The sequence below is a fragment of the Apostichopus japonicus genome, chromosome 13, assembly GCF_037975245.1.
Source record: "Apostichopus japonicus isolate 1M-3 chromosome 13, ASM3797524v1, whole genome shotgun sequence".
Taxonomy (NCBI): Eukaryota; Metazoa; Echinodermata; class Holothuroidea; order Aspidochirotida; family Stichopodidae; genus Apostichopus; species Apostichopus japonicus.
In genome coordinates this window covers 3,998,877-4,015,542 of record NC_092573.1, presented here as the reverse complement: position 1 = coordinate 4,015,542, position 16,666 = coordinate 3,998,877, and the positions used below count along the sequence as shown (strand labels likewise).

The following is a 16,666-nucleotide window of genomic DNA, read 5'->3' as shown; positions in this document are numbered from 1 at the left end:
AACTCCTAGATGATATTGTCAACATTTTAAGGGAATGGTCCTATGTCATCCCTCTAAGTCTAAGTTACTCACTCTAAGATTAGCATAGTCAGTTAGGCCTACTACTAGTCCAGGGTATGAATTATATCTCAAAAAATTAACAACCAGACTGTTACATTCGGACTGAACAGGGAACAGGAATGCCTCTTTTCTCAGCCAGCCCAATATACATGTTTTAGTTTATTAAAGCATTTTGCATACAGGCCTTGGCTATTTGTCCCTTACTCTGGAGGTTGTAGTTTTTGTTTCAGGTACTTCATAGTCTGTTGCTTCATCACAACTTCACAGGAATTATGAAGGACATTAATATTTACATAAAAATGCCTAAGCCTACTACTAAGTATCATTCCTACAAAATAGCAACCATGATGGATTTTCAGCAACATTTCTGATAAGTTGTCACTGATAGGCTTGTACAGTTGCTAAATAGTTAGTAGACTTTATGCTAGTCAAATTTTAATCTTGAATGCAGTGGCCTGCATTCTCCAAAAGTGTATCAGGTTGTAAAAATTGAGTACTAAACCCAAGAGTAATCTAATAAAGGCTTGAGTAACAGAATGTTCATTGAAGTTTTTTTTTTATCGGTTAAAGAGTGAGTCTAGCATTTTCAGCAGTATAGAAATAACATGGAAATAAAAATAAGTGCAGATAAGAAACACGATTTGTATTTATGCTAAACTTTTTGTTCTTTCTTCTTTTGATCCCCTATGAAGATGTCTAGGTACTATACCTATTCTTGTTATTAAAGTAAACCACAACATCTCATGCCACTTATCAGTTCAGGTTAACCTGCAAAGTAGTAATATTGAGTTTTGTCCATGTATACAATAGCTTTGATGTATCACACAATTATGGATACATACATACATGGGTACCATTTAAACATTCAAATCAGTTGATCTAGTATTTACTTAACCTTCTTCCTAAATCTCCCATAATCAGAATACTATTACTTTATGTACAGTATTTAAATATGTAAACATGGACAAAAGACAGCAACTTTCAACAGATCCAGATACAATACACTTACTGTATAATGGTCTCAAATTCTACAATATCTGCCACTTGATACAATATACCCACATGACTAAAAGATTTACTGGCTGAAACTAACTTCTCACTGGCATTTTCCTGAATAACAACAAACATTAGTTACTGTACAGGTTTTGGAGAGCAACCCATGAATATTCCCTATGGTATGCAGTAAATGCTTTCAAATTCGGTACTGTATGGAAATCATGCGATCTTTGGACTTCCATTTTGTAAATTGTTTTACAACATGATTAAGTTCTTAATATCTACTGACAACAATTTCTTCGGCAAACTGTAAATTATCCACTGGCATTTTGCCAGTTACTAGCCGAATCTTGTGGCTTGATACTGTACCATTGACAATTCACCACTAACTTCCGTATGAAATGTACAACCCCAGACATGCACAGTCTTGGAGGAGGGGTTTTTGGTTGGACACAGTGAGCTTCAACAATATTTTTTGTGTACCTGTCTACAGTGTAGAGTGCATGTGTTACTACTACGATGGTATTTCACAACATTAAGGAATTGGGTAATTAATGTTCATGTTCAGCAAATCTTCACAACAAACCCACATCATTTTATTACATAACATGTGTCTTTAGAACAGGAGGCAGAGTACATGTGTAGACAGTTCATGCTGTAGTATTTTACTAATTGGTGTTTGAATTTCACTGGAATCCCAAATGTTTTATATAACCTTAGTTTTAACATCCATCTAATGTGGGTCATCTTTGAACGATCTATGATTCAGTTGTATTATTTACTCAGTTGGCTAGTAGATTACCATTCTGTGGTGCCGTTTGGAATACATGTATTCTTGTTTTGTGCTTATCATTATAAATAACACTTCTATAACAATGCTGTAAGACTGCAAAATAAGGGTACTGCAGTAGTGAAGTTCCATTATTGAGAAGTTCTATTATTGTTTGTACTGTATATATGTGACCTTCTAAAGACACAATAGATATGATATTTTGTTCTAACTTAGCACTGTACGTATATCAATTTAGCTAAACTTGTTTAGATACTTCCTTTTCATTTGGAGGTTTGACAGATTTGGTAATTCAAGATTTGTAAAGCTTCCTTGTGTGACCTTAAACTCCTGCCTATGGGATATTGGTTTTCATGTAATATTGTGCAACGGGAAACGAAATGCACTTTGTTTTTGACAATATTGTAGCCGTTGTGATCGGGATGGTGTATGTGTGTACTGTATGTATGTGAGTGACATGCTGCTGAAGTAAACAAGATATCTCAAGAAGGAAAACTTGCAAAAACCTGATACTTTGTGTATGTGGATGCCCAGTATTGAGTTTTTACAAAAGAAGCAAAATCGTGTCAACATCGTAGAGGTGAAAGGCTAGTTTAGACCAACAGATATCCTTAATTGGAAGCCTTGTAAGCACGGTATGAATGATTGACAAATCTTGAAGGTAAATTCTACTTCCTGAAAATAACTTGATTCTTCAGAGTGAGCAATATTTTATTGTCTTTGGAACATGCTACACCCTCTGCAAATTTACAGCATCCACAATTTTGTTATTATATTGTAATGTTCTGATTTGCACAACAGACTGATCCTCTTCCTGGATAACATTATGTACACAGCTTCCCATGAAGATACAAATTACTGTACCATTTTGTACATTAGGGCTAATTTTCTACATTTGGCCATCTACAGTAGTCATCCCAGAGGGACATAATGTCTCTTGAAATGAACAATTATCCTCTTGGTGACATTGTAATGACAAACAAAAACTTGATTTCATCAGAATACGTACTTGAGCCAAATGAGTTATAAATATTGAACTTAGATACAAGTGATGACTGAATATGGAAAAGCACAACAAAATCAAACTTCAAACTGTACACGTGTATATAGTGGGAAACTTGAAATATTTGCCATATTTTATGATTTTTGACAAGAAGAGGAAAAGGAAAGATGTATACATGTACTGTAGAACCAAAAATTAATGACCTGTGGTAGATTAATTTTTGAAAATATAACCATTTAAAAAAAAAAATATTTAGCAATGGTTGAACGAGTACAAAACTTCCTTGTCTTCTACAGGCATCGAAGAATCGCTGGTTCAGATTTGCATAGCGTGTCATTTTTAAAGTACAATCACTTCTCAAGGACTGAACATCATTATTACAGGTCTATAAAATTGAACAGTGTTGCTGTATTTGATAACGTAACTGGCAATCCCATTCAAAAACTAAACTATTTAAATGGCATGTACACATTGCAGTATGTGGGTCCTTTATACTGAACATGCCAAAACCAAGTTGCCATGTAACATGCAAACTACATCCATAATCAGGCCAGGTAGAATTATGTTTAGCCAGTTGCTAAGAAATGCCAGTGCACAGAAAATGTACTTGCTGAAAAAATCAAATGCCAACTTGCATTTTCTGAATTAATAATAAGCATAATTAATTTTGCATAAATTTACAAGAAAAAATTGCCTATTTACTTAGTTATGATGAAAAATGTAGCATTTTCAGGCTTATGGGAATTGAGAACAGCTGAATAATGTTTGCTGATAATACTGTATGCAGTAAAAGATCTAGGGGTTTATACAAGGTTCAAAAACCATGTCAAATTTTTGCTGATTTTGATGATACTGAGTTGATAATGTTCTTCATGCCTTCTGACAGAAAATGCAAGTGCCTTTTTTCCTAACTGGCAAACAGAGAAATCTGCATGCATTAAACCAAATGAGTAGTATGAATATTGAGGCCTGATGCATTATCTTTTACTATTATAGGTCAAAATTGTTTGTCTAAATATAGTTCAGTACAGTATATATATATAATTTGGCTCAAATCACTTGATGTTTCGTAAAGCATTAAAGTGGCTTTGAAGAAATGATAAAATCTTTTTCTTCAGGCAAGCCAGTTATTGTTCCATAGTTATAGCAAATTTGACTGAATGTACACATTTTTTTTCTCAGTGGCAACAGAAGTCTTAAAGTAAGTCATTGATGATCTGATCACTTTCAAGACTAATATCTGTTTGTATGCACCATGTATGTACTACATAGTTAAACATTAAAGATCCATGCTTGAACACTGCAATTGAAGAAAAAAAATTGTATTCATGACACAGTTGTTATTGTGTGAATGGTTAATGTAAACGTCACTGTTAGTGTTGGGCCACACCACGTATAGATCTGTATAGTAATATCTCACACTGAACTCAGAGTTTTTCAAGATGAATGTTTTATTGAGTATTCTCGAGAATCCATTCATGATCACTTCAGACCTGTGCAGTTCACCTTAATTTTCAGAGTTGAAATTTTAAGGCTTTGAACTAATAGTATAGGTGATAGCCATGTACAGTTGGTACAGTAATACTCATGCTCAGATTAATCTACAATTTATGTACACTTGATCAGCCAAAAAACCATAATAACAACATTTCTGTGAACACTACAGCACTGTAGTCCAGCACAAGTTGTACAACATGATCCAACTGTAGAGAAGTGTGTGGCAATAAAAGTACTTATTCACATAACTGACCTCAAATTCATTGTCGACTTCTCTGGAAAATTCAATAATTATAGTAAATTCACTTTACATATAGAGTCTGATAACTATTTAACTCATATTTATAAAGCCATTCGGTATATATAGTATTAGGACTGAATAATTCTTATACAGTGTGCAGTGCCAGGGATGTTTTGCACAGCTCAATGAACTGATAGCTAGGTTTTGTTAATATTGCTGGTAGTATATTTAATACCAGAATGAAACAAAGACTACAAACTGGAAATTGGCCAAGAATTTCCAAGTACATACAGAATAATCATCTATATATATACTGTATATGTATACGTACGTACATACATATATATACATACATACATACATACATCAATAGGGATAGGTGAATCATTGTGTTTATAGTTGACCCTCTTTATATTTTCACTTCAAGGATCAGCTTAAGTACTTTTAAGGTACTGGAAGATACCAGTGGCGAAGCGTCCATGGCAATAGTCGTACAGTAAGTCAACTATCGATGTGGTGACTCTCATATTGAATGTCTACAAAGTATTTCTATGCATTCTTGATTGAGAATAATTTGGTTGATTTCAGTTGCATTTGAGGTTGGCAACGTTCCAGAATATGGATACCTTCGTCAACAGCTTACAGTAAGTCAATACGTTCAGCTTTGGCGAGTCTCATGAACTGTTGGTTTTCGGGGAACAATGACTTTTGGGTGGAGGTCAGGTGTCTTTTGAAGATGTATTTGCCGAAATTTACGAAAGATTCTATCATTAGTTTGTGTTCTACATTATAAGGAAAGTTCTCAGATTCTGATTGAGTTTGGTTTAAGTAATAACTCTGTGATGAGCACCCCTATAACTGTACAATAGATCTCACGTTATCTTAAAAGCAACAACATTTACATATCATTTAGTTTATAGTATTGCAAATAACTAATATTTGATTTAGAGAGCTACATTGGTGGGACATTAAAACTCCTGGCTCTTTTCAATTGATCCTCAGCCACAAAAACAAAAAAGGGGGTCAGGGATTACCTATGGTTCCTAGTATGTGGTTTTATGAGGAAGGGAATTTGATAGTAAAATTTAATATGAGGTAATGAATTAATATATATTGGCGTAATCGTTACCACATTAGTTGTAAAATGTTGACCAAAAGTGCATATTACTCAAATGTGAAAAGGTCAAGATCATGATTGTACAGTATATAGATCAGCCATGTAGGTTTACTCCAGTGCGCCCACCATTAGACTCAGACTGATTTGTGCCTGTACTAAAGTGATAGACCCGGATGAAGGGACGATCAGACACTGCTGCACATAACACACGATGTTAGTCGGCATTAATAAGATACGAAGAAGGAATTTGCCACTTTGCTCGAATTCATAGTGATCCTGTTCTTTATGATGTTCAGAAAAACAGGAAAGGCTGATTCGTTATTTTTGCTGAATGTTCCACTTGTCTCCTGTTGCATTATTTGATATGGCAACATTCAGACTCAGATATCAATTCTGTATATTCTGTACATTGTGGAACAGCTTACACTCTGTATAGTACAGTGCGTAAAAACATCTGCTCGACATTTCTAGCTGTAATACCTTTCCTGCATGACGATTGCTGATAAAAATACCACCTTGTATCTGTACGAAGAAACCTATGTCTCATGTATAAATATTCTCTGGACTTTAACAGAAGGGCTCAGGAGGGATTTGACTACCTAACATTGATAGAAGAAATGTCTTCCCGATTCTACTTAGACTGTATTTAAACATTTCAAACTGACCTCTTCCTTGGAAAGTACTTTGAAAATTGTCACAAAATTAGGTGCTATTCTGTATTCCAGCACCTCTCAGGTGAAACTATGATTCCACATGACTCCAACAGGTCACTTTGTTATCCTGGACATTTGAATCGGTGTTTTACCTATCCACTTCCAGTACCTTAAAGGTGAACAGTACTTTGCCCCAAATGTTAGTGTCCTAAAATTTGCTAAATGTTTTGAAAAGTATTCTCGTGGGTGATTCTGAATCCCCAGATTATTTCCGGACAGTGAGTACCTTTTAAGTTAGAAAACCAAATGTGTCAGTGGGGAGTATTGTTCAGTTACTGTACTGTCGGTAATATGTGGGTAATATTATAAGATGGGGTGCATACAGTAAGTCAGATGACATTTGATGGGTAATTTAGTAGCCAAATTATCGTTTTTCATGAATTTACATGCCATCTTTACAACTGTTAGGACTCTTTTAAGTCAGATGACATTTGATGGGTAATTTAGAGGCCAAAATATCCTCTTTGCTGCATTTACATGCCATCTTCACAACTCTAATAAACTGATGAGAGCTTCCCAAGTGGTCCATACCCACATCATGATCCATTTATTTCATGAAATTTGAAAAAGACAATTCAGTACATTTTTGGCAACTTGTCACAGTATTTTCTGGCTTATCAGAATATGGATCTGCATATTGAAAATTTTGAGTGGGAGGCCGAGGATATGAGAGTATATTTGCCGTCTTTTGACCTGCTCTGATAGTGTTAAATGATCATAAATTACAAAATAAACTGGAGGTATTTTTAAGGAAATCAACGTTGCATAGTATCCTGAAAAACTCATATACATACTTTGCAATATTTTGAACCCCCCTGTCCTCTTAAAGGTCATCAATATTAGCCACAAATGCAAGTGTGCAAAAAATTCTTCAAACGTACTTTCTTGAAGATACTGATTCTACAAGTTAGCATAACTTAAAAATTATCAATGTAGACAATTCACTAAGTATGGATATACAACTAAACTACTCTATGGGTGGCAGTAAAAGGGTTGTTGAAATTTGAGCTTGAATGACCGTTATCAAACTGTCCAGTGTATTTGGGAGGGATACTTAATGACCTTAATATAGTGTTTTGGCCATAATTTACTAGTTCAAAATATTAAAACAAAGACCGTTTGCAAACTGCTTATCCACTAAAGAGCACCCTAAATATGATCGTAAGCTGTACAGTACTGTAGTACAAGTTATTTCAAAACATTTTGACCTGCCCTAACAATATTTAGTGTTATGGCCATAATGACATGGTAAGCGACTATCATACAGTAATTTACACAAATGAATAGCTGTATGTACATCCTGAATTATTTACTATGCAGTGGTATGATCTATTTTGCAGTATTTTGACTCTTTCCCATCCCCACCCCACTCCTACCCCCACACCCCATATTAATATACCTAAATTATCATCAGCATTTTTTTGCTTAACCAATGATTTTGTTAGAGGTTGATAAGGAATTATTTAACATTTCAAGAGTGAAAAAATGCAGCTCATTAAAGTGGCAAATTTCAAAAAATTTCTGAAGAATAGTGACAATGAAATGTTTTGGTGAGAAAAGCATGTATGTATGTAAGATACTGTCAAGCAGTGCCTTCACAATATATTTAGTATATATATACAAGTCAAAACTTGTTGAATTGTAACTGATATGTATGTATGTATGCTGTAAGTTTGCGTGTAATATGCCCAGGGCTACTTGTACACTGTAACTAATTTGTATCGAAAGTAAATGAATCAATGTATACATAATAACTGTAATTGCTACAGTACATGTTTTGGTGTACAGTATTAAGCTCTGTAGTCAAGTGCTGCATCTACATGCATTCAAATATCCCTAACGTTTAAAAGAAAGAAAATAAAAATAAAAGGAGAGCACCTTTAAAGAAGTCATAAAATAAAGATACCGTGATAATACGTAACTTTGAGATTGCTACTTTTAAAAGAAACTAAAAATTGTATCGTTTTTTAATTTTTTTTTATCTTCAGTAGTTTCTTTTGGGATCAAATTGTTTGTAGATACTGGAAGTTCACTTGAGGTACTTTCAATAGAGCGATAAACACGTCAAGAGTTTCGGACATGAAAAAACTTAATGCAGTGCAGAGACAAAGAAGGTTAACAGCAGTAAAGTTTTTGACTTGTAAGATTAATTGCCTTAATGCAGCTTGTTGAATTAACTGTTAGTAGTGCATTGAGTTTTGTGTACTGTAGTACAGTATGTATGCATGTCCTTTGTGAAATCCAACAGAAAGTAAACGACAGAGCCTGGAATGAATATTTTATCCTGTGTGTGCTATGACCTGCACTTTTTACTTCAGTGTGCCATCGATATTGCTTTCAGTAACTGGAAATCAACCGTGTACACAAAAAACCCAATGCTGGGAGTGCAAACAAAGGATCTTTACAAATTATGAGGGTTTTTATTAATACTCTGTATTAAACTTAATAGTGTCCTGAAGATACAGTACTGTAGTGATAGTCAGTGATTTTATCCATGTACAGTATCATGTGTGAAGTATTTAATATTCAATGGAAATCAATGTCTAATGAAGTGCGGTTACAGTGTTTTAAAAATCATATGACTGTGTATGAAGGTTCATTGTATGGATCCTATTTCTGTGGTGGTGTTAGTGATTGGTTTGCTGTGCATATCCAGTGTTAAATATAAGTGTTTTGCATCAAGAATCCCAGTTTTAGACTGCATCTTTAAAATGAATATTCACCATGGATTATCTTCCACTTGTTGAGAGAGGAAGCTCTTTACCGGGTTATCATCTCCTTGTTACCAACATGTAAGTGTGTTGCTGTTTTATGTTTTACGTAGCATTTTTTGGAGAGGCATCAGATACATACCATGTTGTGTATTCTCCAGATATGTTATTTTAACTAGACTTGATTATAAATGCAATTTTTAAACCATACTAATTTTGAGCTGCATTTTGGGGTTGTACAGACTCCAATCTTGACGTCGACTTCGGTACTCCGTAGCTCCCCCTGGCTCGACTGCTACAGACAAGGAGCTCGAGAACATAACAGTAATTATCTCTCACTCAAGTCCGTCACAATTGTACCCGGGAAAGATTAAAATTTCAAATTAGACATACAGTTCTATCGATTGCAAAGGAAATTGACGAAAGACGTTCATTGAATTTGCAGGACACATAAATTTGGATTATAAACTATAAAAGTAAATACTGTAACTCCGTCTGTTTGAGTTGTGTACCTTAACCATTGTTAAAGGGTGCTGTAGAGCGATTTTGAGGACGGAGTTCCTCTTTAAGACGAAATAACTCTTTAGGGCGGAGTACCTCTTTAAGACGGAGTACCTTCTAAGAGACCCACTTCAGTGACTGGACAAGCAGCAATTGGAAGAGTAAGCTAAAGAAAGCAGGAATTCCTTTTATATTTACCACAACCCCTCCTCTCCCCATGCCCTGTACTGTATGTATGCCCCTGGTCTCATTTAGGAGTAATACTGAAAGCTTTTTGCAATAATCCTCTTTCTCGAGTGATGTCCAGTTGTAACCGTTATAATGTGTGAGTATTATGCATGACATGATCGAGGTTAATCAATCCGATCATAAAGTGCAGCTGAAAATAGTGATTAGTATTGGAAATTTGAGCATGTTAAAAGTTACTGTACTAATATGAGTTTAAAAGTAGTGTACATTCCGAGAGACTTAGGCTAACACAAATTCATGACAGATTCCTCTCCTAACCTAACAGTTTTTATTCCTCAGATATACCTTCCCATTTTCCCATCTTTCATTCCCCCCTCCCCCCCCCCCACAACCTATCCCTCATCTTCCTTTTTGTCGTCTCCCCCTTCTTGCATCTCTTCCCTCTCATTATTTATTGCCATCCTGCTCTGTCTTTAAACATCCAACTCCATTTTCCTGGTAATGGACACTGGGATAGGGGGATTTTTTGTCCCTTCCCACCCATCCTCATACTGTACCTCCCACTTTCTTTTTGTCATCTTTCCTTTCCCCTCAACTAACTTTGCCTTTTCTCTCACACATCCATCTGTGCACCCTCGTATTTTTGCCTCTCTCCTCTCCTCTCTCCAATCTCTCATTGTACCTAATTTTCTCATCTTACTTTTCTCCCCCCCCTCCCCCTCCCCCATCTCTCACTTTCTGTTCAATAACACCTCTAACAAATCCCTCTTGTCACCTTGTCCCTATCATCCCTTCTCTCCATCCCCTATTGTCCCATCACTTTCCCATATAGATCTTTCAATTTCCCATTCCATCTCCATTCTCACCCTTGCATTAACAGTGTCTTCTCATCTCTTCATTCTTCTCGATGTACATATCTTTCATTTCTACTTCGCTCCTCCCTTACCTGTCTCCAGCCTGTTTATGCACTCTCCTCATCTACTGTACATACAGTACCTATATAAATTCAGTACAGTACATTGTTTATACTGTATACAATGCCTTCCATCTTGTTAATTTTCTGAAAGGGATCGACGACCATGATTCATGCGCTATTCAACTGAATATTTGCTCATGGTTTACACCAACATATGTCATTAGTTACTGTATTGTAGCTAATTGTAAATATTTGCATTCGAGTGGTGAACAGTGACTGCCAGTGCCTTGCAGATCATACAATGCTTTTCTAGAGCTGTATTGTTTAGTTACAGTCATTATGCCACGTGTACCTTCATTATCACTTAGTTCAAATCTATGCCATGCAATCACCTGAGTAGTACTATACTTACAAAGAAATTATTGACTTTCTGTGATGATGCATATAGGGACTATGAACTTGAATGTTTGTATTATGGAACTAGATCCAGTGTAATGAATCTGATAACAACTGATTGTTCAATGATAAAAGTCCAGTTGGTATCAACAGAGAGGAATAAAAAAATTGGGCTTTTATGTATGATGATGATGATGATGAAGATGGGCTCTACATAAATGATTAACTATACCTCTGTCACAGAAAATAATATTGCACAAGAGATGATAATCTTTATTGGCAGATGGATGTGACCCTCATTTGGATATTATATACATTTAAATATTGTATACATTTGGGGGGAGGGAATTGTTGCATCAAAACTTGGTCGTACAGTATGTGTTTTCTTTCTTCTACGTTGTGATTATTTGTAGAGAGGAAGGGGGAGGGAGGGGGAGGGGTGGGAAGCGAATACTTTGTATAGTCTTTATTTAATTCAACAAATGTTTTACAATTTAGCTATTAAGGCAACTTCAAAGGTGTAGGCATGTATGAATATACCAATAGTATATATCAGAGGGTAGGGGAAGTCTAAATCTCTTGAAAGTTACTGTATACGCTCCACTTATGAGCACTTTGCATCATACATATGAGGGGGTTGGAAGGGGGGAGGGGGAAAAAACATTTCTTGTTTGAACAAACCACCAGTGAGTGATAAACTAAGTGTATATTGAACAAAAAGTAGTGATGAAAATCACTGTACTTTCAGAAACATAGTTGACAGTATTTATGGATACAGTACGGCAGGCCACGACAAATACGTTCGCTAACTCACAATCGGCGAGTAGCATTTTAGCTTTGGCGATAAGAAAATGTACTACGTTTGACATTTTGGCGAGTGAATCGTGATATTTAAAAACCGACAGTATTTGCTTATGAATACTGTACAGTATGGTGCAGCTAAAGGATGAATATTCAGTCTTAACATGTTAATATAGTCCAAGGGGGGGGGGGGGGAGAGAGGAGGGGAATTGACTGCCAGTATTAATGTTTCTATAAGGGCGTTGTGGTCAAGGGGTTAAGGCAGTGGACTTGTGATCTAAGGATTGCAGGTTCGAGCCCTGGCCAGATCATAACGTTGTGTCCTTGGGCAAGGCGCTTTAACTCCAATTGCCTCTCTTCACCCAGGTGTATAAATGGGGACTTGCGAGGTAACTTGTAAATATAGTTGTTTGCGGCTGTGGCTGCACCCTATGGGAAGTCCCCCGGGGGACACGTGGTTGTGGTGCACTGTGGTGCCCCAGGAGAGATTGATTGAATTGTGCACACTTTGGTGTGTAGGTGTGACAAGTTACCAGTGACCAGGGTTAAGTTGTAAAGTCGTGTGAGAAGGCCTTGGCCCTGAACAAGACTGTAAACCTATAAATTAAATTAAAATTAAAATTATAACTATTCTGATTTGTTAAGTTATTGGATACTAAACATGCTAACATGCTAAATCTCTGGAATGCTGGGCCTTCATTTCTGGATTGATGAGGTTAATGTAGCTCATCAGACTGTACTGTAGGCCTTAATGTTAAATTTAATCATTTCTGTACCCAACCAAAGCATATATTCTTTTTCACTTCAAATTTGAATAACAATGCACCAGTGAATGACGTTTGAAACCGTTTGTCCTGGACAAATTTTGTAGTCATTTGGTGCCAAACACGTTTTTTTCCAATCAAGTGGGATGTATATTAGACTCCATAGTCCAGTCATTTGATGAATTGATGATCATTCATAAATTACTATGCCTCTTTGAATCACTGCCCTCTTCCTTCCATATTTACCAGTCTGAAAGCTTATAACAAGTGGAGAGGGGCCAAAGAGGGTCAAAGGGGGGGGGGGGGGCGGGGCATAACAAGAACTTTACCAATTGTTCCTTAATCTAAGGATTAAAAAAAAAACTATAATAATAATAATAATAATCTGAATACAACATGCTACTACTTTGTAATTTCCTTTCTGTGACTACTGTATATGGCCAAGCTGTGTCAACCCAACCTGCATGCCTTGATCATACTATATTTTCTACTTCAATAATGTATCTATAAGACCTCCAAATTGATCAAATACTCTACTTGTAGATCCATGTAATGTACAGTAGCACAACCTGCAGGCTATTTACAAATTTCTAATTCTTTGATAGTCTAAAGATTAAAGGATCCACTTATATCCTTTTGTTGCTTCTTATAGTTTATCAATGACCTTACTGGCAGTGTGTGGTTGTGTATGATTGCAGTACAGTATAGTTAAGTGTATGTAACATTGCTGATTGTACAGTACTGTTCAGTACATAGCAGAAAAATGAGAAAATTGCTGGCTCCTTTGCCATGAATTATTAAACGTTTCTGAAAATGTGTGACCCTAGCTACTGTATGCTGGATACTTTCAGAGTAAGAACTGCTGGTCGATTCTGCTTTGGTGCGAATTTGATACGTTGAATAAAAAATGGATTAAGTACGGTATTTAGACGGTAGAGAATTTGTGTACTTGACGCAAGTAGTTTAGCACTGGTTAGATATATGGGTTTGTAAGCTTGATATACTGTATGCTTGTAAAATATTTATAATGTAACATGGAACATTTATTGTACAGTGTTATGTGGCAAAGGGAATGTTTTAGTAGAATTTATATAATAAAAAAAAAATCATTTACCTTGATAGCAAGACAGTTTGCCAAATAGTGTGTGACCCCTGGTAGGAACACACAGGGTTGGTTCGTAGTAATTAAGAAGTTAGTTCTCTCTAGATAGGTAATAGAGGTAAATTCAGATATACATTCATGCTGATCAAACCAGTTACCTTTTATCTATATATGTAGGTATATTCAAAATAGATATATGCGAAACCAGTGACCTTTGCCCTGTACGTAGGTAATATGTACAGCAGTTATTCAAAATAATCCCTCTACCTGTACAGTAGGTAATATAAACACAAAGTTATTGAAAATAGATGAACTGTATGAACCAGTTCCCTTTACTTGTAGGTAATGTTAGTATTTAAAACAGATAACCTGATCCAGTTACCTTCTACCTATAGGGAATATAGTTATTGAAATAGATATCCTGATCGAGTTACTGTACCTTCTACCTATAGGGAATATAATTATTCAAAATAGATATCCTGATCGAGTTACCTTCTACCTATAGGGAATATAATTATTCAAAATAGATCTCCTGATCCGGTTACCTTCTACCCATAGGGAGTATAATTATTGAAATAGATCTCCTGATCCAGTTACCTTCTACCTATATGGAGTATAATTAGTCAAAATAGATCTCCTGATCCAGTTACCTTCTATATATAGGGAATATAGTTATTGAAATAGATCTCCTGATCCAGTTACCTTCTACCTATAGGGAGTATAATTATTCAAAATAGATCTCCTGATCCAGTTACCTTCTACCTATAGGGAGTATAATTATAGAAAATAGATATCCTGATCGAGTTACTTTCTACCTACAGGGAATATAGTTATTCAAAATAGATATCCTGATCTCTACTTTCTACATATAGGGAATATAGTTATTCAAATATTCAACAGTTATTGTACATATCCTGATCAAGTTACAATTTACAGGTATTACAGTTATCAATTTTCTACCTATAGATTGTAATTTTTAGTACTTCTACTCTGCTTTCAAAGTTGATAAATTACTTGAGTCCTTTGGAAACTGAAAGTCCCATAATAAATAGACTGTGAGTAACATCATAATCTAACAGTAAGTTAGCAAACCAAGATGAATTCCCAAGTAATGAAAAGTAAACTTCAGAATTTAAAAGGAAAATATAGTTTCCTTTTTACAATAATTTGATTACTACAGTACTGTACATGTACAGTACTAATGTGAAAAGTGTTTCAGCAGGGGCGTAGCCAGGAATTTGTCAAGGGAGGGGCCAACCTGTAGGCAAACTATCAGAGCCGTATATATGGCTCTGCAAACTATCTAAGCGTAGCGCCACCATGCCTCCCAGATCACTGGAAATGGCACTTCCCAGGCCTTGTAAGTTGCATCTAAGCATTTTCTATTTTGAAATTACTAGCGATATTATAAAAACATACAAACAAATATGCTCAAGGGGGTTTGGTCGCCCCCTTCGCCCCCCCCTGGCTACGCGCCTGTGTCTCAGTGACACTATTTACGATGACAGACTCTGATTTAATTTCAGTTTATCACAGACCGACTGAGAACTAAGCACTGTGAAAAGTAGAAAAGTCTAACATTGTTCTTGTTGTTGTTGTCTCATCAATGGCAATCTTCTATTCAAAAATATTTGGTAAAATTGGTGACCGAACTCAAAACTGCCTTTAATTGACCTGTTACCAATTTTTAGTTGAATTTAGTTTGACTATTCAATCTATAATGTAGATCAAATTAACTAAGAAGAAAAAAAACTCAGAAAAAAAAAAAACTAAGAAGAAGAAACTCTTTCTGTAGAAATTGAACAAACTTCGTAGCAGGGCTGGAAAAACTTGCGAACCATGCAAATTCTGTGATGCTCGCAGGAAATCCAGCTTGGCTAAAGCAAAAAAGTTGGGGGAATAAATCGGGGGAAAAAAGAAGAAAAAAGGGTAAAACCAAAGTAAAATGTTACCTGAAAAGTTTCAAAAACTAAAGGAAATTAATCAGAAAGCAGTGCTCTCAATGTCAATCGCAATTACAACGAGTACGGCAACGAGTGTGTTCCCAACCTACCAAGAAGGGCAATGTCAATGACTACTTTCGCAGACTACAAGGTCACATGGACAGCCACGGCACAGATTAGGAAGATCGCAGTTATATTGACTTTTATAATCATCCTCGCGCGAAATGGTTTGAACAAGTATTGCATTTCACATTTATTTCTATTTTTGTTTTTGTATGGTTATTAAACGCAGACTGAATAAGCGTTTTCTTTCCTATAAATTTGACTTCATTTCGAATGGTTTTCTTCTAGCTACCTTCCCCAGTGTTTCATTAGTTTGATGATTTGGCTATCACATGCATTACAAATTGTATACAACATCTCTGCGCAAAGTGTAAAGTATCGCCGCTCTCGGATGAAAGACCCCAGAGCGAACTTACACGAGTTGACCTTTGTACCGATTGTTTCTTATAAATGTACACATGTCAGCAGTGGTCTAGTCTAACATGCACCTGTGCTACGTATAAGATAATGAATGGCCGTTCAGTTATGACGTACTAGATAAAACCATCTAGTGTGATGAGGAACTGTTCTGGAAGCATGAGAAGATTTTCGTAACCCAAAAGGCACAGCATGTGTACCATAGTCTTTTATGCAGGTCACAGCCCAACATAAGACCACTGCACAGCAGTTGTTATATGCTTATCGTACATGTTATTCAGTGTGTGGCAGTCTAGAAACGGAGTATCGCCGAATGATGTTTGTTCATAATATCGCAAGTTTCGTACTAAGTTACACTTTTAAAAGAATGTAAGAAAGATATAATATCCTTTGTTTTTATTACATTTCATCATATTGTAGCAACTCTCTAACTTTGAAAAGTTACC

General features: G+C 35.8%; 1 protein-coding gene across 4 annotated transcripts in view; it reads left to right on the top strand.

Moving 5' to 3' along the window:
• LOC139979071 (uncharacterized) overlaps positions 1–16,666 on the top strand; it is a 63,111-nt gene that overhangs the window by 22,534 nt on the left and 23,911 nt on the right. The window contains exon 2 of one of the 4 annotated variants that reach the window (XM_071989728.1): positions 5,015–5,083. The exons of 2 other annotated variants lie outside the window; for them this stretch is intronic. The gene's annotated coding sequence lies outside the window, so the exon portion shown is untranslated. Of the gene's footprint in view, positions 1–5,014; positions 5,084–8,134; positions 9,210–16,666 lie in introns of those variants that run through there. One more of the 4 variants, XM_071989727.1, reaches the window with a different exon arrangement.